The 24,648-nt window shown below is 37.6% G+C and overlaps 1 protein-coding gene across 2 annotated transcripts in view; it reads left to right on the forward strand.

Annotated features, from left to right (window-relative positions):
• Positions 1-18,945: 18,945 nt before the first annotated feature.
• LOC145270780 (uncharacterized) overlaps positions 18,946-24,648 on the forward strand; it is a 33,382-nt gene continuing 27,679 nt past the window's right edge. The window contains exon 1 of one of the 2 annotated variants that reach the window (XM_080126375.1): positions 18,946-19,015. The gene's annotated coding sequence lies outside the window, so the exon portion shown is untranslated. Of the gene's footprint in view, positions 19,016-21,249; positions 22,024-24,648 lie in introns of those variants that run through there. The other variant, XM_080126376.1, reaches the window with a different exon arrangement.

A 24,648-nucleotide genomic window follows, 5' to 3' on the forward strand; every position in this document is an offset into this window, starting at 1 on the left:
AAAGCGAGAGACCAGTACCCGCATTAAGCTGGTCTGCAGTTTAATTTGTTGTAGCTGGATCTCAACATTTTGAACCGAGAGAGAGACTTAGCTGTCGTACAAAGCTAAGACTCTGTAACATCATCTTTGTATAGATACTCCCTCAGGCATTTTGGCTCATGGATTTTAAATGCCTGAGGGAGTGGCACTCGTCTGACAAGACGTTGCAATCATGTATGTATATCTGTATGTATGCATGTGTGTCTGTATACGTATGTATGTGTATTCATGGTGTATGTACATATATGTGTATGTTTACAGATATGTGTGTATCTGTATATATGTATATTTGCGTTTAAATATATATATATATATGTGTGTATGCATGCCAATGACCGTCTTGTGTATGTTTATGTATAAGTATGTCTATGTATGCATATATGTAATGTGTATGTATGTATGCACATATGTGGGTTATTTGTATGTGTGTATGTGCATGTATGTGTATGCATGCGTGCATGTATATATATATGTATATATACCAGTGACCGTCTTCAGTGTCATGTCTGCTTGTGCGTGTGAATTTTTTTCTGGCAGGACTAAAGTTAAAGTTATCTTCTGGCTCATGGACTTTCAGTACCTAAGGGAGTGGCACTCGTCTGACAAGACGTTGCAATCATCATGTATGTAGCACCGTATGTGTTTGTGTGTATGTATGTGTGTATTGGGGTGGAGAGGGCTCCTGAAAGCCGTGGTGAAGGCAACTTTTCTTGGAGAAGCAAATCTCTGATTTAATAAACCATAAAGCGGGAGACTAGTACCTGCATTAAGCTGGTCTGCAGTTTAATTTGTTGTTGGTTATCTTCTTGTTGGATCTTGTTGCTGGATCTCAGCATTTTGAACTGAGAATGAGACTTAGCTGTCGTACAAAGCTAAGACTCTGTAACATCATCTGTGTATAGATACTCCCTCAGGCATTTGTCTAAAAATGGTCCTGTAGCGATGTAAGTCATTACCTACTACCACTTTTTTTATTTTTTTTGTTTAACACACACCTCCGAACATTCGGGCAATGCCGGCCACCCATGCTAGTTTATAACAAAAATATGTTTATGCACTGTTTTTTTTTTTTGTTTTTGTTTTTTTTTACATCTATATAAAGCAAAATGTGTGTGTGTGTGTGTGTGTGTGTGTGTGTGTGTGTGTGTGTGTGTGTGTGTGTGTGTGAACTTTTTAAGTGTATGTCCGGCAAGGGCTTTTGGGGAGGGGGCGCTCAGTCGGGTCACTCCTCCTTAAAACTTTTTATATACTGTCTACGAGTTACAAACAGAGGCCGCGTCTATCTTTAATTTGCCTGACTTTTACATGTTATTTTTTAGGTTTTTTCGATCGCCGCATCTTCATTTCGCTTTTCATTATAAAAGCTCAAAATTGAATCCGCATTATCAGTTCCCTGGCATTTGTGGCAGGGACGTCTACAAAGCAAATCGGCTTTGATCAATGCGACAAAAACCGTCATATCAGACAATTTTGAAATGATTGTCTGAAGATAGTGGTTTCAAATCCTACCCAAAGCCGGCCAGAGGCTTACTTGGCCAAAAACGTGGTAAGACGACAACAACTATGGATGGCAGTGATTGCTGAGAATGCAGTTAGGAGATTCGAAGTTCCTATCCATCGCGGTTACCACCTGATGAAGGCCAGAGGAATAGTTGGCCGAAACGTTGTGAAACAACAACCAATAAAGATGCAATAAATAAATTAATAAAAAAATTATTATTCTAATGTATATTTTTTTTAAATGCAAATATAAAATGATAAATGTTACCTTACGCTACAGCAGAACCCCGACCACTCTATGTAGTACTTACCAATAAAACAAACGCCCACGTGTTTGTGCCTTGTGTAGGCATGCGCAACAACAAAACTTGGGTTTTTATAAGCGGAAGTCTCAAGGTTGTCAGGAATCTCCGGGCGCATGTGAAGGGATTGAGAGAGTAGTATAAAAGGCAGGTCAAGTGAGAAGGTTGTTGTTGTTGTCATTGGACGTTACAGTGACGCGTGCGTTAGCAGTTGATTAAGAAGTTTTTTTTTTTTTGTGTCAAGTCGTGCACCTCGGTGAAGGTGAAGGTCATATAAGTCATGCACCTCGGTGAAGGTGAAGGTCTTAATCTATTTTGGCGATTTCGTTTTGTCTCTTTTCCTGGACAACTATGGCTGGGGCAAAGTTTGATTTAAAACTGATACCCGAATTCGACGGATCCACTTCTGTTTTCGACTGGGTCGAAAGGGTTGAGCTGACCTGCAACCTCTGTAAAGTAAAGGGGGTGCATACTGTGATTCCCCTAAGATTGGCTGGAGGCGCCCTGAGTGTATATCAGCAACTTAGTGCAGTGGAGAAGGCTGATGTTACCTCTATAAAAAATGCTTTATACAAGGCATTTGCCATGGATTCCTGCACGGCCTATGAAACATTTACCTCTAGGAAGCTCATGCCAGGAGAAACCGTGGACATCTTCTTTGCGGAGCTCGATTTGGCAGTGGAGTGTCAGAGCAGACACTGGCGTATGCGTTTGTGGCCGGCCTTCCCACCCATGTTAAGCAACTGTTCAGGGCTTCCACCAGCGTATCTGTAACGCCCATGGAACATTTGTTGGAACGTGCTCAAGCCATTATCAGAGATGAGGAGGACCTGAGGAAACTGGTTGTAATGATGGCGCTGGCAGCTGAGACTAATGCTGAAAAGAGTCCCAGTTTGAGACCCACGACCAATGGGAGATGTTTCTGCTGCGGCCAGCGAGGCCATTTCGCAAGAAGTTGTACTAACAAGGGGCGCCCGCGCTGTTTCCAATGTGGTAGTTATGGACGTTTATCCCAAAATTGTGCAGGAAATGCATCAGGGGGCAGGACGTCAGCGCCGCCCTGTTCCCCGGACAAGATTTAATTGAGGCGCAACCGACAATAAATGTGTACGTGGATCAAGTGCCTTGTTCAGCTCTTCTCGACTCTGAGTGCTCACACACCATCATGAGTGCCAAGTTGTGTTGAAACTGGACAAAGCAGAACATCAAAGTAACCACAATAGGTGGCAATACGCAAGCTTGCTATGGAGCCGGAATTGTCAAAGTCCACACAGACTCTGGTGTGGCCGCAGACATTAATGTGCTGGTGGTGCGAGGGGATTTGCTGGGATTCGATGTACTGTTGGGATATGATGCTATTAAGGCACTGGGGGGAGTTGTTATCGGAAAAGATGGGACTGTGCGGTTTTCGGAAACCCCAGTGTGTGCTGCAGTTCATATTGATCGGCCTGATTTTAAGGTGAACTATGACCATCACCAAAAAGCATGGACTGCATCGTGGAAGTGGACAGAAGGAAGGGCGCCAACCGAACTCAAGAATAGCATTTAAGAGTACTCGATACCTGACAAGGCCCGTAATGAATATGAGAAGGAGCTTGAGGCATGGATCCAGGATGGATGGCTGATCCCCTACCCCAACAAGCTGGGACTACCCAAGGGTCTGATTCCCTTAATGGCGATAGTCCAGCATAACAAATCAAAAGTTCATCCAGTGCTGAACTATCGTGAACTCAATAGATACATTGAGATGTACACTGCCGATGCTGACGTGTGCGCCAGCAAGCTGAGAGAATGGCGCCAGAAGGGCTCCAATGTATCTATAGTAGATTTGCGGAAGGCTTGTTTGCAGGTGCGAGTGGATGAGACATTGTGGCCGTTCCAGACAGTGTGGTTCCGGGATCAGAGATACTGCCTTACTCGACTTGGCTTTGGGCTGAATGTGGCACCGCAAATCATGAAGACCATTGTAAATGCAGTGTTGTCCCAGAAAAAGACCACTGAGGACGCAACATCGGCCTATATTGACGATGTGTACGTCAATGAAGATATACAATCTGCGTCGCACATCAGAGAAAAGTTAGCTCAACTCGGATTGGAGTGCAAGGATCCCGAACCTCTGAGGGATGGAGCACAGGTATTAGGATTGGACGTCTGCGGGAAAGACGGTACCTTACGATGCGTGAGATTCCAAACATCCCTTATGTTATTATGCGGCGGACTATTTTTTCCTTGTGTGGGAAACTTATTGGTCACTTACCAGCATGTGGCTGGCTCCAAGCAGCCGTGGGCATCATCAAACGCAGGGCAAGTTTAGTAACTACAGGTTGGGATGATGTATCTGATCATGCTCTTCTAACTCTGATGACAACGGAAACTCTAGAGAGAGTTGACAAGGAGGACCCTGCCCATGGAGAATGGTGTGTTGATGGGGACACTGTGAATGTGTGGGTTGACACTAGTTCTTTGGCATTGGGGGTGTTACTGGAGACGTAATTGAAGACGCGTGCTGGCTGCGACCCGTGAATGATGCTCAACACATCAACCTGGTGGAACTGGATGCTGTTTAAATCTGGCACTGCAATAGCAGTCAAAGAAGTTGCACTTGTACACGGATTCTCTCTGCGTCTACCACTGGTGTCCGACACTCTTTCGGGACGAACGAGAGTCCGCACTAAGGCAGCCAGTGAGATGTTAATATGGCGGAGGCTAAACACCCTGAAGAGTTTGGTATCAGAGTATGACCTGTCGGTGAGTGTAACGCTCGTGGCATCACACTGTAATCGTGCAGACCAAGTAACCCGTGTGCCTCACAAATGGTATGAAGCTGTGAAGACAGGCGTGGAGTTCGCTGCTTGATCTTGCGCAGTTGGTGCGATTAGCTCCTGTCAAATACAAAGAATTCATGTGCAGAGTGGACATCGAGGTATCAAAAGGGGCGATTGGAGGTTGAGCATGTGTGGCAACGAGTAGCGATGGATATTACCCATTACAGTGGTAAGCCCTTTCTAACCCTTATCGACTGTGGACCCACTCGTTTTGCGGTGTGGCGGCAAATGACCAGCCAGGACGCAGCGAATGTTGTCCACCAACTGTCATCTATCTTTTCTAAGCGAGGTGCGCCGGAAGAGATATTGACAGACAACGATGCTGCTTTTTGTAGCCACTAAGTTCGGCAGTTGCTGAATGAGTGGGGTGTCCGACTACCACTGCGATGTGCTCATGTGCCATCAGGGAATGGCATTGCTGAGAGGAGCCATTGCAGCATTAAGAGAATTGCTGCCAGAAAGCAATGCACTATTACGGAGGCCACGTATTGGTATAACATCACACCAAAGGATGGGAAGACACTAACAACAGCACCGGCCAATGTCATACACACATACCATGTTAGGATAAAGGGCATTGACACTGTCCAGCCAATCGACGAGGAGAGTCATGAAAAATACAAGGTAGGGGATCCAGTTTGGGTAAGATCACCTGGAAACCGGTGCACCACCAAGTTCAAGCGAGGATGAATACCTGGAGTGGTCAGCCAGCAGTCGGTCCTTGTTGATGGAACCCCATGCTATGTGCGCGATCTTCGCCCAGCTAGTGAAGTACATCCCACAACTACAGAGAGCGACGAATCATCAGATGATGAGCTGCTGATAAGTGAGGTCACCGAGCAAGAGAGTGGTAGTTGTAGTTCGTCTGATCAGGCAGGATCAGAACCAGAACCAGAACCACACCCAGAACCAGAACCAGAACCTGAATCCGAGATTGTAAATACCACCCTTTGCAGAAGCCAGCGAACTAAGAGGCCACCCCCGGATTGCACTCTATGTGATCATCAGATCAGAGGGGAGTGTAGTACTTACCAACAAAACGAACACCGACGTGTTTGTGCCTTGTGTTAGCATGCGCGACAACAAAACTTGGGTTTTGGGTTTTATAAGCGGAAGTCTCGAGGTTGTCAGGAATCTCCGGGCGCAAAGGCGCATGCGCAAGAGGAGGGATTGAGAGAGTAGTATAAAAGGCAGGTCGAGTGAGAAGGTTGTTGTTGTTGTCATTGGACATTACAATGACGCGTGCGTTAGCAGTTGATTAAGAAGTTGTTTTTTTTGTGTCAAGTTGTGCACCTCGGTGAAGGTCTTACTCTAATTTAATTTTTTTTTTTTTTTTCAAGATCGCTGACAATGAATCTGATAATCAAACCCATTGCAAATTTACCATTTGCATGGTATGAACCCCTGGACCCTTGGGACTATTTTACGCCATTTCACCACCTCCGGTAGTGTTTTCTTACATGATGTGTGCACGCGCACAGTGAAGTGACTCATTACATCGCGGAGGAATCTTTTTAGTGGCCGCCACCACCACCCTGATCCCTCAACCGTCCCCTCCCCAATGTAAATAGAATTTTTATGAAATGTTTAACAGTATTCTACTCAGTAACTTACGGAAAAACAATTAATTAAACTGCAGAAGCACCTGTTAAACTACACAAGTTCTATAATTGAATACCCCCAAAAAGAATGAAAAGCATCACCTGTTAAACTACACAAGTTCTATAATTCATTACCACCACCTTCAAATAAAAGAAGGAAAAATATAAAAACATCTTTGTAAACTTTTTTTTAGATTTTTTTTTTTTGTTAAATAGTTTTTAATGCTTTTTAAAGCATTAAAAACTATTTAACAAAAAAAAATGAACTACATTTTTTTAAAACATTATTTCAAATATCCACTGAAAAGATTCCTCTGTGGTGTGATAAGTCACTTCACTACATGCGTGCACACGTGAACACATTATGCGTAAGAAAGCACTACTGAAAGCGGTGAAATAGGGCAAAATAGTCCATGGGTTCAGGGGTTCATACCATGCAAACGGTAAATTTGCGACGGGTTTGATTATCAGATTCGTTGTCAGCGACCTCGATTACCTCAAAAAAAAACAAATTAGAGCGGTCGGTGTTCTGTTGTAGCATAAAGTAATATTTACCAAAAAAAAAAAGCAGTTTTAGTTTCTATTACGTTGGAAGCAATGGAAAAAGTGATTTCTGTGCGCAATAGCAGCAGCACTTTCTGGAGAGAACCACGGCTGGCTGTTATGTTTTTGTTGGAATTTTTTGAAGGGTATAAAACGGGCTATACCTACAATTCCGTCAGGTCTGATACTATAGAGGACACATCCTTTTTAAACATGGAATGCAGAGGTAGATCTTATATAAATGTAGGGAAGCTATCCCAGTCAGCCATAGAGTATCGACACACTGTACAATGGAGATGTACATCTGAGGGCTTATTACATTTCATTTTTATCTTAACTGATATAACAGAGTGGTCGGAAGATCCAAGTGGAGACAGATTGGAAGCTGAACACAGTTCAGGGCAAGTTGTGAGAAAAAGGTCTAGGAGACTTGAATACTGGTTGTCAGTATTGTGCACACGGGTGGATTCGTGAACAATCTGAGTTAAGTTATGAATTTGTAATATTTCTTTTCTGTTATAGCGTAAAGTAATATTTATCAAAAAAAAAAATCACTTAATTTGATTAAGTAGGTTTTTTTTGTTTTTTACGGATGAAGATCAGATTTTAATGAGGTTGAATGCCCTCTTGCCTTGTTCGCGGACGAGGATACGAAAAAGTGATTAACAAAGGACAAAATTAAAAAGGGATTAAAAAAGGACAAAGAAACTCTGTAAAATAAATGAAAAAAAATTTTAATACTTATTTACCCTCCTCCCCCTTCATTGTTTGCGAAATAAATAAGATGGCCACGACATGATTAGTCTCATTAAATGATTTTCCTCTGTAAAAAAAAAAAAAAAAAACTTGATCAAATTAAGTGATTTTTTTTTTTGTATGAAAATTTTATCCCATAACAAGTATGTACAATATAACTTTTTTTGCCGCTTCTACACTATTGGGTCGAAATTTTGTAGTCGATAAATGGATTTGTAGCAGCTGACACACACTACATTACAGGCAGAGACTGCTTCTCACAACTTCAAGATTTAAAATCTATTTTCTCTCTGGCTTGTCCAATCACAAACCAGCTGACAGAGTATATAAAAGGCAAATCCTGACCCTGCCTGGGAGCAAACTTTGGCTGCGGCTGCAACTCCAGGCAGGACGTGAGTACAACGAGCTAGCTATGGTTCTCTTACAACTACCATTTACTTCCACGTTCGGTACCCACACCAATTTATTCATCAGTCTACAGGACTACTCTTATCGATACAACTCACACACACTGATGACAACACATTAGTACGCACTGAAGACTTGTCCTTTCTTTCTCTTTTGCCCCAGCGACTACTAGCTATAAACACGTGCACGAACACTGAACTATTCTCTTCGTCAACCAGCCGGCATGATATTAATTCTATCTTTAAGCACATTGAACACTTTTCTCTCTTTCAATGCACTCTCTTACTAACCTGTCTCTCTCTAAACGAAAATAACAAATAAAGTTGTTTCTGAGTAGAGAATGAAACATCCATTTCATTCTTTCATTCCTATAAAGTTTTCATTTCTATAAAGTTTTCAGATTAAAAAAAAATGCTTTTAGCTGATTTTTTTGTCAATGGTAGCTTCCAATGTAAGAAATTCTGCAGAAATAAGCAGGCTCCTCATTGGTTGGTTTGACCGCCCACGATTTTGTTTGAACCTATCAGATTGATTGTTCTTACTAACTGTCGAGGGTACTCTTGGCGCCAAATTTATCTTTTAAGACCGGCAGTCAGAATGGACGTTCGAAAACTCACTCGAGGCTTGTAGCCTAAAAATCACTTTCTTTTTGGGTACACGATAATGGTTTTTCTTTATTTTTGTTTATCACCAAAAGTGCTAATCTGGACTTGCACCTATTTTCCTGTTAATTTAGAAATTGTATATGTCAGATGATGAAACTCGAAAATTGCTTATTAAAAAAAAAAATTCTAACTATGAGCTGTTCAGTGGGGAAGCAAATAAATCCAGTCTACGGGCGAACAAAACAAAGAAATCATCAAAGGACAAAACCGAAGATAATATCTCTCAATATAATATTTGAATATTTTTTATGAATGTATAAAAATTCTGGTAAAAATAAACGGTCAATGTCAAGTTTCTTTCCAACTCCCCCAAAAACTTAAATGACGATTATATAGGTTTTCAGCAGTGCTGAAAACCTATATAATAATATATATATAATAATTTCTTCATATCATAAAACAAATTTAACTGTGAAAAAAATGGCGCTGTTTTTTTACTAAGAGATTCGTTCATTTTTTTCATATAATTTAGGACGCTAATTATGCTGACAGTAAGTTTGTTTTTTGTTCTTTTTTTCGTTATAGAACTTGTATAGTTGTTAACAGGTGCTTTGGCAGTTATATATTTCAAAACAAAAAATCATCTAGACAGCCCTACAACTGGTCAATGTTGGCACATGACAATCAGATCAAACAGAGATTCATATTCGAACTGCGAAACAGATTTGATGCTTTACAAGCACAAAAGCAGGAACTAACTGCTAATACCACCTATGAAAACTTTGTTAGATCGCACTAAGAAGCAGCAAGGAAGTGTATACCTCTGAAGCCCAAGGTAAAGTAAAAAGTACCGTGGGAAAATGACAAAATAATATCAAAATGAGAAAAATTAAAAAAACATAATCAAAAAGCAACATAAATAACCTCGTGGGAGATGTCCTTTTCTCTTCTCTGCAACCACTATCTCACAGAAGAGATGTTGCGAGTTTATCGTTATTTTCATGGCAAGGGCTCGACTGAGCTTCGATCTATGGTCCCTCTTGCCAAACTTTCACAAGAAACACTCGTCTAGCTGAAAACACTATCAATAATTCTCCCCCCCCAACTCTTTATCTGTGCCTAAACCTAAATGTAGATTCCATGAAAAAAGCTTTTTTCTTAGAACTGCACGCCTGTGGAATTGTCTTCCATTCTCCTGCTTTCCAGCTGACTACAATCTGGTTGTCTTCAAGTCCAATGTAAACAAGTTCTTGATGAGCCGTTCCACTTAAGTTAAGAAATTTACCTAATTTCTATTACTAACAATTACGATATTGTTCAATTGACTACTGTACACTCTTAACCCTTATCCTCGAGTGGTCTCTGGGCCTTGATAATGTGTTGATGCCTATGTAAAAAAAAAAGAAAAAAAAAATCTCCACAGAAATCAAAACTAAGGAATCAGGTGCTTCAAGATCTTAATATGATGTACCTATCAAAACAACAGAGTATGTTCAAGAACAAATAAATTGAATCCGAAATGCTGCAGATAACAAACAATCATATCTGGCTTGGCAGTAAATGAGATATCTGGGTGCAACCAATCTGCCAAAGCTACATTACAGGCAAACACCCCGGCAAATGCACATTTGAAATAGAAAGCACATTTTGAAAAACTACTTGGAAACAAACCAGAAGTGACATTCAACCGATTGTTGTACAGGAAATCGATATTGAGACGAGTGATTTTACAATGGAGGAACTTCTAACTGCTGGTTTAGAAGTATGGAAGACAGGTGGCTTCAATAGTTCTTATATTGTATCAATACAAAAAATTAAGGTTCTTCTATATTATAATAACGAAAAAATATTGAATTTCAAGTGAAACAAATGGTGCCAAAGTAATTGTCATGTCACAAATAGTAACAGATTCCAAAAATCATGTGATTTGAGTTGTGTGGTTGTTGTAAGTAAAACAAATACTGTATACCCTTTAAATAAGGTTTTTATTAGCACAAAAGAACGATACATCGGATCCAACGTCAACACTATAAAGTAACATGGCGGACACTACTGGAGTAGTATACAGAGCTAGCACTTCGTCAGGGAGAGTGCTATTGGGAAGTTTCGTATCCATACAAAACACAATACAACATTCTCCCCTCCATTAAATTAGAAAGTTCCTGTCGTGCGTGAAAAGTTTATTCAAGGTGGGTTGATCACAACCAATGCAAGGAATGTAGTTTAATAGTTCAGGTTCGCAATTTTAAAACTCACTAATTCAGCCAGCACAAGGAGTGCAATTTAATAGTTCTGATGCACAAAATAAATTTAATCAAGATTCACTAAACTCTAGAATCACAAATTCAACTTATATGGTGGTCTTCTACTACGTTCTGACCGTCACAAAACAGGTGGTTCTACTGGGGGGGGGTGAATTTTCCTTTTGCTGATCTGCTTGTGTATCATTCCAGTTTTCCAAGCCATGTGGATGATCAGTGAATTGGAAGTCTTTCAACGGGGCCAAGTCACGTGTAGATACAGTCATCTGCCTACCCTCGTTAGATCGAACAAAGGCATAATGGGGGTTAGCATCTAGATGTTCAACCTTATCAACTAGAGGTTTAGTTAACCAGTTGTGTCTCCGCATTAAAACAAAACCAGATTCGGTCATCCAAGATGGTACCGCTGTCCCGGACACTAATTTTCTTGGGTGTTTAAACAGGCACTCATGAGGTGTCTCATTTGTGGCTGTGGATATTAAAGACTGAATGGAATGGAGGGAGTCTGCTAAAACTTCTTCCCAGTGTTTAGTCCGCAAACCTTTGTCTTCCAATGCTAATGAAATAGTTTTCCACACTGTTCCATTCATTCGCTCCACTTGACCATTCTCCTGCAGGTGATATGGAGTGCTGTAGCTGGTGGAGATCCCTTTTCATATAATTCTTGTACTCAGCACTCTTGAAACAACTCCCGCTATATGAATGAACTTGGCTTGGCATGCCAAATAAGAAAACAGGGTAGAGCAAGATTGCAGTACACTCTGGGTACTTGTGTCTTTACAAGGGTATACAAATGAGAAGCGGCTGTATTCATCAACTAATACCAACATATATTTATTTGGGGTAGATGAAGGTAGGGGTCCTTTAAAATCGAGGTTCAACCTCTCGAAAGGTTGAGTTGATTTGATTAAATGCCCATCAACAGGGCGGAAAAATCTTGGTTTGCACTTGTTGCAAACAATACAGTCGTTTGTCATCTGCCGAATATCCTCAAGAGAGTAAGGGCGCTTTCTACTCCTTATGAAGACCATCATCCTTGTAATCCTAGGATGGCACAAGGATCGATGCAAATTGAGGAGGTTGTTGCTACTATTCACAGTAGCGCAAGAAGCATGTGTCAATGCGTCAGCTACAAGATTATTTTCACCAGGGCGATAGATAATGTCGAAATTGAAGAATGAAAGCTCCAATCTCCAACTATTCGACTATGGTGATTTTGGTCGTAAACAAATTTTACTGATTTCTGATCAGTAATAAGTTTGAAGTGCTTCCCCAAGAGGTAATGGCACCAATATCTAACTGCTTCTATAATGGCAGCCGCTTCCTTTTGAACAACTGGATGGTTTAGTTCAGAGCCGTGTAGAGTTCATGAGAAAAAAACAACTGGTCTACCATTTTGGTTGAGGACTCCAGAAAGAGCACACTCAGAGGCATCAGTCTCCAACTCATGGGGAGCATTCTCATCAATAGCTTTTATTACAACTGATTCAATATCTAGCTTTAGACTGTCAAATGCATTTCAAGCTTCCTGATTAAGGGGAAATAAAGTGGTTTTAATAAGAGGCTGAATCTTATCAGAATACCTATGGATCCACAGACAGAAATTGATTGAGTAGTATTATTTGATTTGCAGCATTTGTGCAAAATGCCCGATGCGTTTACATCAATGACAAACCCTCGATTTCGCTGGACATCATGATTTTGGGTGTTTATATTTTCCACAGTTCCAACATTTAATTTCTGATTTAGCAGCACTTAGATTTATTCGATTAAAATCCAAGTCCGATATCTCTAGCTTCCCGAGGGCTGCAGCGGTTGGTTCCCAGTATCGTGCTGGTGAATACGATTCCATATTTCTCATTGCATTGTCCAGCGCTCGGCCTGGTCAAACATAGTGTCCAGGTCGAGCGTTTTATTTTCCAATAGACGCTGGCAAATGGTATGGGACTGAATTCCGGCAATAAAGGCACCCAGAATCGATTCATTAGTGTATATAGCTGCGCTGATGTCCATAAAATTGCAGTCCTTACTAAGGACCTGTAATGCCCGAAGATACTCGTCCAGACTTTCTCCTGGTTGCTAACGCCTTGTGGCGAGTAGATGTCGTGCGTATATCTCGTTTTTTTGTTTGCTAACGGGTTCCTCCAGTTTGAGACAGGCTTCTTCATAATTTCCGCAATCCCGTGAAATAAAATTTATCAGGACCGACAACTTGTTGAGATTTTCCTGGAGTAGTGCCGCTAAAAACTTTTGAACGTAGCAAGCCAATGCTTAAACTCTCGCTCGGCATTAGATGAATTAGGGTTTACGTCCAATCCAGAAGGCCTCAGGACACAATCCATTTTTAAAATCTTTTACTTTTTTAACTCTTTTGTGCTAATAAAATTGTTGTAAGTAAAACAAATACTGTATACCCTTTAAATAAGGTTTTTATTAACACAAAAGAACAATACATCGGATCCAACGTCAACACTATAAAGTAACATGGTGGACACTACTAGAGAGCTAGCGTTTCATCAGGGGGAGTGCTATTGGGAAGTTTCGTATCCATGCGAAACACAATACAACAGTGGTTAAACCAAAAGAAAAAGATGCATTCACTTCTTGTTCTAAAAATAAAAAATAACGCAAGCAACCAGAAAAAAAAGATAAATTTCAGAGGTGCAAAGATTTTTAAAAATATGCCCACACAAATTCTGCAGAGAACAAAACTTCAAATACGTTTTGTTCAGCAGATGTAGTTGAAAGCATACCACGTGACAAAAGAGTGCACTTCTCGGCTAATCAATACGCAAAAAAGATTTCATTTTCAAAATCTTTTTTCCCACATCGCCTGGGAGCCGATCGACAAATACTTAAACGAATTCACTCATTCTCACTTGACGCTCCTCACTCTTCGCTCATTGCTCTTCACTCACGCCTCTATTCACGTCAACGAGTCCGTTGTTACATATTTTTCCGCCAAGCATGACAAAACGTGATTGTTCACACACACACACACACACACACACACACACACACACACACACACACACAGAGAAGCGTTTATGCACATGCACACAGCAAATAATAACTCTCTTCTGTTTGTCTATTTCCCACCTGACTACAACTTGGATGTCTTCAAGTCTAACATAAACAAATTCCTGACAAACCGCCCTCTTAAGTAAGACACTCTATCAAATCTCCAATACTAATGATTGCTACGATACTATCTCATTGATTACTGTACACGCAATAACCCTTATCTCCGAGTGGCTTCTTGGCCTTAATAAGTGGTGACCTCCATGTAAAAAAATAAAAAGATAATGCAGATATTCAGCCGCACACAAGGACATTTTCCTTCTTCTTTATTTATCCTAACACACACAAAAATTAAGTCTGTTTTCTTGCTGAGAAAACAAAGGACTATCTTTTACAACAAATTTGGCCTTTGGGTCAAGATCAAAGTGTAGTATCTGTTCTTCAGATGCTACACTTCAATTTCTTGTTTTCTGTTAGTGGAGGAGAAATCCTTCACAATTGAGACAATTTTTACTTTTTGTTCCTTTTCTCCACATCAAAAAACGACCCTGGTGTCTAACTTTGCCTCGTGGAGAGGCATTGTAAATAGGAACAAAGGACACTCTCTGCTTTTTCTTGTCAAAACAATGAACAGTCTCAATAACTTTCACATTTGCAAGAACTGTCTACCCAGACACACCTTCTGGATACTAAAACATGATTTGTTTGTTATTTTTGTGTAAATAAACACCGTTTATCTCACATGTTTTATTCTTTTTTTATTTTATTTGTGCTGGGAAAAGGGATCTTATGAGACCTGAGTACCACTACAGACTAAAATGTTTTTGTTTTTTTATATTCAAGATTCTATTTTGGTGAGAGTGAAAAAAGCATCATCAACGAATTGGTGGATAAGGGAAGACAACCCTAATGCAAGTGGAAACTGTCAAAGCAATTACTAATTACCTCCCTTTATTATGTTCCTATTTGCTTGTCTCTCGACGAGGACAAGGTCGGTTTTTAATGTGGGGAAAATCCAGGCACTTCTGCATGTCGGTGATATATTAGCAATAGGTGTGTCTGGATAGACAGTTCTTGCAAATGTGAAAGTTATTGAGACAAGTTATTGCCCGTTCTTCGAAAGAGAACTGACATCTAGTGGCCATTATGTGAACCTCAAATATAAACAAGTGTTTACGATAACGCAAAAAATATAATAACAAAATAAATAACACAAAAATATGAAAATCGAAGCATTTATTGTATAAAAAATGTAGCAAAATGTAATTTTAGTTTGCACTCACTTTTAGAAAAGGAAGAGTTATCGATCCTGTTCTTTGGTTCACAAGCAACATCTGTTGGCGGTTCTTGAAACTAAAATACACACATTCATCTCATGTTACTGATATCCAAAAGTACCAAAATCCAGCTCCACAACAAAGGGCACTCTAGATAGGAACAAAAATAAAACTTGTCTCAGTCATGAAGGACTTCTCCCTCACCGAGGATAGAAAAGGTGAAGTGCAGTAGTTGAATAGATGTACGAGCCTTTTTGTATATAAATGTATATATATGTGTATATATATATGTATATATATATGTATATATATATGTATATATATATGTATATATATATGTATATATATATGTACATATGTATATATGTACGAGCCTTTTTCAAGTCTCACACAAAAACACACATTCACATTTCAAGCTATGTCATATACATACGCGCCCACGTCCACACATGTACACATATTCACGTTCGCGTAGATACACTCATATTCACGTGTATATACACACACGCTTACGTATACACATGTACTCACACACGCACACACGAACGCACACATGGACGACGTCACTTCCGCTTTCTAAGGAAATACACATGCACAAAAGACACTCCGGAAATGAGTATAAAACAAGGAGACAAGCTGTTTCTACTCCTTTTGAGGACTAGCTCTCGGCTAGAGAGGTTGGGCTAACCAACCGCCTCCCCTTCGGGAGGCGCACGCTCGTGCGCGTCAACACCCCTACTACTATGTATGGGGCACAAGCTAAAAACTGTATGTACACATTCTCATTCTTTCTCTCTCTATCTACTACTGGTCCCTGAGAACACCTTCGCGTAGCTGACTGCTAACTGATGTCAACTCTCTATCCACTCTTTTGTCTACACGCTGGACTATCATTCTCAATTTTCACTACAACACTTATTTCTCTTCCCACGTGCGAACAAACGATAGTGACCCGAACTTGAGATGAAAACACATTTCCTTTTCTTGCTACAACACCAGTCCCACAACGAACATTGGTTACATATGTGCGGACATTTTATAACTAAAACGTTCATTTCTTTCAACAGCAAATAAACAACGTTTATCTTATCCATCAATTGAGTTTTTGTTTCCTTCAATTCCATTCGTTTCATTATTTTCTTGTGGCGAGCTAGGGTATTATACTCTGGTCTGCTACACAGATACAACAAAAATCGAAACATTTATTGTATAAAAAATGTAGCAAAATATTTTAGTTTCCACACACTTTTAGAAAAGGAAGGATTATCGACCCCTGTTCTTTGACTGACAAGCAACATCTGTCGGCGGTTCTTGAAACTAAAATACACACATTCGCCTTATGTCACTGACATGCAGAAGTGCCAAAATACATTTCCCCAAAAAGGGGCACTTTAGATAGGAACAAACATGAAAATTACCTCAGTCATGAAGGACTTCTACCTCACCGAGGATAAAAAAGGTGGAGCGCAGCATTTGAACAGATACAACACCGTGATCTTGGCTCGAAGGCCACAGACGTCCTCTTTATAATGTTCTCTACAAAAACATGGCCTCGTCTGTCACTATAAGTAAAAAATAAAAATAATTTTTTTTTTTAAATGTAAAAAAACACAATTTTGTTTTTCGTAAATAAAAAAAAACTTGTGAGAAATTCCAGTTACAATACCATTTTCATGTTTTAAGCCATCTACGCACGTTTCTTGTAGGTAGCCTGTGATTGGTTAATTTGTATGGGCCAATATAATTAATTGGCACCTTTTTTGTAAACATTTATTTGTTTTTTAGTCTACGAAAAAACACCTGGCAAGAGAGACTCACCAAAAGTCGGCTCCGAGAAGAATGCCTTATCAAGAATGGAGCTGCAACAATTTCAACAATTTCTTTATGTTTAACTAAATAATTATAAAACTCAAATGACCTTGTAACAGGTGTTGTAACCCAACATCCGGTTTACAACTTCCAGTTGCGCATACGTACATAAACATAAACCCATAACAGCATAAACAAATAAACACAAATCACTACTTTTGCACAATTTGACCTGCGCACTGAAATATTAATGTTATTATTTAGAAATTATTATTTAACATGGGAAGGTTGGGGATGTTTTGCTGCTATTCTGTATTACAACTATACTGTCACCATTTTCTTACAAATAAATCAACTTTGACCCGTTGACAACTATAAGAACAATTTACAACAGCGATTTCCCCACCGCCTTCCTTTTTTAAATTTATTCTCTATTTTTTAATACACTTTTCTTAAAAAACATTCATACATTTTCTTCTACACTACCAACATAAATAAATAACCCTGAAAATATGTTGTTTTTTAATTTGAGTTACAAATATTTTAAAACTAATAATTTGTAATATTCATGATTTGACAGTGTAAAATACTGATGTAACTCTTCTAGAGTTGTCAAATTTTGCCGGGACTTAACTGCAAGACTACCCCATAACGGATACAAACAATATAATTTTGTTTCAATATTTTAATTTTTTTAATGTCTTGTTTAAACTAGAAACGTTGTGAAAATGAGAACAGTAATCATTTCAAATAATATGATCGAGCGAATCAGATGAAGATTGTCTTGAATCGATCTCCCCTTCACAGCATAAGTCTGATCCGGTTCGACCAAGTCGGTAATGACAACCTGCAAACGATTCGCAAGAATCTTTGCCAAAAGTAACAGCAATGAAAGTTTATTGGTTCTGGTATTGTCCATTTGCAAAACGGTGGCCAGTTTTGCTTCCATACGCATGGAGCCGGTAGTATGAACTCCTATTGTCAAAGTGTTAGTCCTTTGTTCCTCGAAAGGATCTATAAATGTTCATGGTGGGCTCGGCCAGAATATTGGCACCTACAATTAGGCATAATGTGAGTCACTTGGGACTCTAGTTGAATTGAGATAAGACCCAATATTTGTTAGATAAACATGAAGGACTGTTCTTAAATGTCATCCTTTAATTCGGATAATTTCAACAATATAAAATTGTCTCTACTTGTAGAGATGTGATCCCTTGTTCACCAACAGTTTGGTGATACAATATGAAAGAATTGTCGTGGCTCTTTCCAGTGTAGGAAATATATGATATATGCTGACAGATATTCAGGTTGGACTGAGGTATCCTCAATGCAACACGACGCCAGGATCTCCACTATGCAACATCTTACACAGGTATTTCGCGAATTATGGTGTGCCGGAGGAAATTGCTTGTGATGGTGGACCCCCATACAACTCTGATGAGTGGAGGACATTTCTCAAAACATGGGGCATATACCTTCGAGTCTCGTCGGCCCCTTGTTCACCAACAGTTTGGTGATACAACATGAAAGAATTGTCGCAGCTCTCTCCAGTGTAGCAACCGCTGGGTTTTGAGTCCATCCGATGCCGAGTTCCTGTGTGGACTGAAAAATAAAGCATGATACAAAAAGTGCACCCAGCAAATCACCTGACACATCCAAAATCAACCAATGACAGCCGACCACTAAATTGCGTAGGCGGCTGAACAAAAAGAAATGGTGAATGTAAATGGAATTTCTCATAGTCCACCCAACCAAGCTTGACTATCTTTTTTTTTGAGAAGGTGTTAATTTATGGCTAATTGGGCACCGAGGGATGTCGATGGGGCTGCCCAGGCACTTTTTGTAGTTCAGTGCTCCACCTTGGGGGAGGGGGCCGCTGACTTCTCAATCCCACATCCCGACCCTGGTGTCTAAATTCTTGCAGTGGGAGATAACTAAAAACGTCTCGTACATTAAAAACCTTAAGTAAAAATTTTTTTAAAAGTCTGTATTTTTTGTCAGTTTTGGTCATCCGTAGATACGGTGAGGAAACCGTTAGCAGCGGCTGAGTTTGCAACGACTAAACGACGTGAGTTGCTTTCTTTCTAGTAATTCTTTCTTCTTATTATTTTAAAAAAAATTTCTGTTTAAAATTTTATTTTTTTAAATTTATGTTATCGATAATATTATTTTTTCTAATCGTTTGTTTATTTATTTTTTTGCTCTGAACGCAAAGTTAGTAATTTAAAAATGTATTAACTAGCTACCCCCCCCCCTCCACCTCTGCCAGGTCGAACAAAGGGTCAGGTTCTTAGGGACATTTTTATTAAAATAAAAGGTGGGAGGTCACTCTAGATTTCGGGCATAAATATTGGGGTAATTTATAAAGGTCGCGGCCATGGCAATACGCGAAAGAAAAAAAAAAAAAGATACTTTTGCTACCGCGTTATTTAAAAAAAAAATAGTATTGGTTTGTATACACATAGATTCGAAAAAGTAGGCAAAAATCAAATATATAACAAATAAATGTTACCAAAGGCAAGATAAGTTACTCTTCTACCTAATTGGAAGGGTTTTTAGTGGTTTTACTCACTTTAAAACGTGTAATCGGTTCGAAAATCATACAGTGTTTATCGGTATATTTGAAAAAGACAAATGGCGGTGGGGGTGGGGTGAGGTCTCTGTTGAATACGTTAAGTTTGGGATAATGAGCTAAAACTAATAAATTATACAAAATACTGTTAAAACTCACTCAATATATGTTATCGTGACATAGGCTGACATATATTCGGTGGGTTTTTAATAGTATTTTGTGTAATTATTTAGTTTGAACTCATTTTCCCAAACTTGCTGTATTCAACAGCGAGCACGCCGCCATTTTGCTTTTTCAAATATACCGATAAACACTGTATGGTTTCCGAACCGAGTACACGTTTTAGAGTGAGTAAAACGACTAAAACTTTTTCCGGATAAGTAATTTAAAAAAAAAAACACCCTCTCCTCCCCATGTTAAGAATGGCTTTCAAAATAATAACGTTATTATTTCAGCACGGTGACAAAAATGCACAAGTGCCATCTTTTTTTTTTATTTTGTTAGGTGAAAGTACAGAATAGTTACACAACGCTAATCCCATGCTAAGAATGGCTTTCAAAATAATAACGTTATTATTTCAGCACGGTGACAAAAATGCACAAGTACCATCTATTTTTTTTTATTAAGTTGGTAGGTGAAAGTATAGAATAGTTACAAACATTATTCCCATGCTAAGAATGGCTTTCAAAATAATAACGTTATTATTTCAGCACGGTGGCAAAAATGCATAAGTACCATTTTTTTGTTTATTAAATTGTTAGGTCTAAAGTACAGAATAGTTACAAAACACCCTCCCCATGTTAAGAATGGCTTTCTAAATAACGTTATTATTTCAACAGGGTGGCAAAAGTGCACAAGTACCAAAAAAATATCTGATTAGGTATAAAAGGTCATGTTATAGCGCTTTTTTTAAAAACATTTATTTAAAAAAAAATCTTTTTGATGTATGTACTCGTCACGAAACAAAGATTTCATATTCCAAAAAATCACTTAAATTGATCAAGTAGTTTTCTGGGGAGAGGGTTAGATTTAGCAAAGCAAATAAATAAAAAAAAAAAAGGGTAAAAAAAATTTGGTACTTATGCAGTGCACTTTTGTTACCATGCTGAAATAACGTTATTATTTAGAAAGCCATTCTTAACATGGGGAGAGGGAGGGCGTTTTGAAACTATTCCGTACTTTCACCTAACAATTTATTAAAAAACAAAAGATGGTGGTACTGGTCGCGGTAAGAGTTCCCTGCCGAACACCCTCCAAAAACAACGATGTCTCCCGTTTCTCGCGCAGCCGCAAAGGACATGTTTTAGTTGCCATAGTAACAACACTTTTTATCGACATTGTTTTACTGTTTAAAGACAGTACTTTTTTTTACTCTTTTTAAATGACAACGTTAATGTTTATGAATATTGAAATAAAACATTATGTTTATGAATATTGAAATAAAACATTACTACACATTTATTAATAATATCTTTTTTTTTTTTTTTTTACTGTTTTACTGTTTGTGTCACTTTTATCGACTTTTTCTTTTATGAAACTTATCGGCGGTTCTTGAAATTTACTTACCACAAAACTTGTCGGCGGTTCTTGAAATTTACTTACCACAAAATGATGATAGAATAATAAATTTACTTACGTTTAATCAATGTTATTTTCTTTTTTAAATAGCATTTTCTTTTTAAATGACGACGTTTTTACTGTTTATGAATATTAAAAGAAAAATAATTACTAAACATTTATTAATAAGAAAATAGGTACTAGTGCACTTATTGATCCGTGCTGAAATAACGTTATTATTTTAAAAGCCATTCTTAACACGGGGAGGGTGTTTTGTACCTATTCTCTACTTTAACCTTACAATTGAATAAAAAAACATTAAACTTTAAGCTTAGAAATACGATTTAAAATATAGCACGGATCAATAAGTGCACTAGCACCCATTTTCTTATTAATAAATGTTTAGTAATTATTTTTCTTTTAATATTCATGAACAGTAAAAACGTCGTCATTTAAAAAGAAAATGCTATTTAAAAAAGAAAATAACATTGATTAAACGTAAGTAAATTTATTATTCTATCATCATTTTGTGGTAAGTAAATTTCAAGAACCGCCGATAAGTTTCATAAAAGAAAAAGTCGATAAAAGTGACACAAACAGTAAAACAGTAAAAAAAAAAAAAAAAAGATATTATTAATAAATGTGTAGTAATGTTTTATTTCAATATTCATAAACATAATGTTTTATTTCAATATTCATAAACATTAACGTTGTCATTTAAAAAGAGTAAAAAAAAAAAGTTTTAAAAAGTCGATAAAAGTGATTAAAAGTGAGATATTATTAATAAATGTGTAGTACTGTCTTTAAACAGTAAAACAATGTCGATAAAAAGTGTTGTTACTATGGCAACTAAAACATGTCCTTTGCGGCTGCGCGAGAAACGGGAGACATCGTTGTTTTTGGAGGGTGTTCGGCAGGGAACTCTTACCGCGACCAGTACCAAGATGGTATTTATGCACTTTTGTTACCGTACTTAAATAATAACGTTATTATTTAGCTTCTAATAGCTTTCTAATAACTTATTAATTAGAAAGCTATTCTTAACATCATTTGTTACTATTCAGTGCTTTCACCTAACAATTAAAAAAAAATATATATATATATATATCCTGAAATTTGAATTCAATCTGAAAAAAAAAAACTATGTAAAAAGCAGAGAAACCAACGAACAAAAAAAGTGTAAAAAAAACTTCAAATATACAATAAATAAAATAATGATGTCACGGTGACATTATTGGGTAATTTTCTATCAGCATTTAGTTTATTTTTCGAGTTTTTAGCGATTATTGACACTCCGAAGACGGCATATTCTTGTCGGCCATTTTGTCGTCGTCGGCTTAATTTATTAACTCGGCAGTCGGTACTATTTTTTTTTTTTTTTTTTTTTTGCTATTTTTTTAGATTAGGTCCACCTCCATAATTTTCTTTTAAATGACAACTCTTTTCGACTATGCTGAATACGAAAATCGCATTGAAATTTTGCAAAAATAAGTAGTTATCGAGATATAAAAATGTGTATTATGTATTTTATTCTTTGGCGGCCATCTTTTTTACGCGCGTGCGCGCGCCATAAACAACTCTACTCATCTATGACTGACACTGCACACGCGTAAAAAGGATGGGCGCCAAAGAATGCAATGCATAATACAATTTTTATATCTCGATAACTAATTATTTGTGCAAAATTTCAATGCGATTTTCGTATTCAGCATAGTCGAAAACCGGTAAAAGTTATCATTTAAAAGAAAATTGTGGAGGTGGATGGACCTAATCTGAAAATTTACCCTTTTTTTTCCGAACAGAATAAACACTTTAAAAAACGTTAAAACACACACAACCACAAAACCTATCCAGCTAGATGGAAGAATAAATTATTTGAATGCTTATGCACATATTTTACCGTGCTATTTATTTATTTTTTTAAAGACTTTTCAAGTTTTACGATATCTTTATTATTATTATTATTATTATTATTATTATTAAATTGTTAGTTGAAAGTACAGAATTGGCGCTTATACATTATTGGGATGAAATTTCGGAAATCGTAAAACTAAATTTCTAGAAAACAATGCAAACAATGGTATCTACATATTCCTCATATTTTTAAGATGATTATATCCAAAAATTACGAAAATCGATTCGGTAGAAAATTATTTATTAAAGAAAATACAAAATATAGAATTTTATGAAAACAATCATAAAACATAGGAGAGTTCAAAGGGGAGGTAATTTCCCGTTTTGATTTAAACAAAATGGCGGCAATTTTTCACCTGCTAACACGATTAAAGTTGTTTTGAGGTTTGTATTACTATACACATAGATTCGAAAAAGTTGTATATACATATGTTTATACAAATACTGTTAGAAACTCACTCAATATAAGTTACCGTGACATACGCTGACATATTCGGTGGGTTTCTGACAGTATTTTGTATAGTTTCTTATTTTTAACTCGTTTTCCCAAACTTACCCTGTGCAAAAGAGAGTCGGGCGCCATTTTAAATTTTCCAATACATCGGTAAACACTATTTTTCGAGCTGAATAAACATGTTGCATTAAATAAAAACACACAAAAAAGTATCCAGTTAAGTAGAAAAGTAACTTATTTTGCCTTTGATAACATTTATTTGTTATATATTTGTTTTTTGACAACTTTTTCGAATCTATGTGTACAGTAATACAAACCCGTAATTTTTTTTTTTAATAATTCAGAAATAATCAGGTAATTTCGACTGTATAAATTGTAACTTAATTAAAAAAAAAAAAAAAAAACAGTTGAAAACTCCATTTATTTTTTATATGGGGAGAGGGGTCATCGCTTATCAAGGCCCAGAGGCCACTCGAGGATAAGGGTTAATAGGTATACATTAGTCCTTGTGATTTTAGCGTAGTAAACATTAGTGGGAATTTTGTAAATTGGATTACTTAGGGGGGGGGCGGTTCAATAAGAACTTGTTCACAATCAGATTGTAGTTAGCTGGAAAGCAGGCAAACGGAATAGAGTTCCACAGGTGAGCAGTTCTAAGAAAGAAGCCTGTTCATGGAATCTACGTTTAGGTATAGGCATGGATATAAAGCTTCGTCTCAATAGTGTAGAAGCGCCGAATAGCTTTCTAAATAATAACGTTATTATTACAGCACGGAGCACGGCAACATAAGTGAAGTACCTTTAAGGGTTTTTATAGGGAAGTGAGGAATGGGCATATTGTCTTAAATTTTACCAAAATTTCAAGGAAGACAATTTAATTCGACTACCGAGATTTTGTTTGTATTTAAAAGTAATTAAAACTTTTAATCGCTAAAATTGTAATTATTTTTATTTTCTTAAAAAAAAAAATGGTAAATTTCTACTTAACACCTTAACATTTTCCTTTAAAATGACGCTTAAGTAGGTTTTCAGGTATGCTGAAAATGAATATCGTATTAAAATTTTCCGCAAATAAGTAGTTTTCTGGATATTAAACGAGGCGCTGTATCCACAAAAACTGTTTTCTGTAAATAAACAAAACACTGTTAATCAAATCTAAAATCCAAAATATTGAATTTATTTCCTCAATTTTGGCATGTAATTG

The sequence above is a fragment of the Euprymna scolopes genome, chromosome 46 (genome assembly GCF_053919585.1).
Source record: "Euprymna scolopes isolate OS-2025 chromosome 46, ASM5391958v1, whole genome shotgun sequence".
Classification (NCBI taxonomy): domain Eukaryota; kingdom Metazoa; phylum Mollusca; class Cephalopoda; order Sepiida; family Sepiolidae; genus Euprymna; species Euprymna scolopes.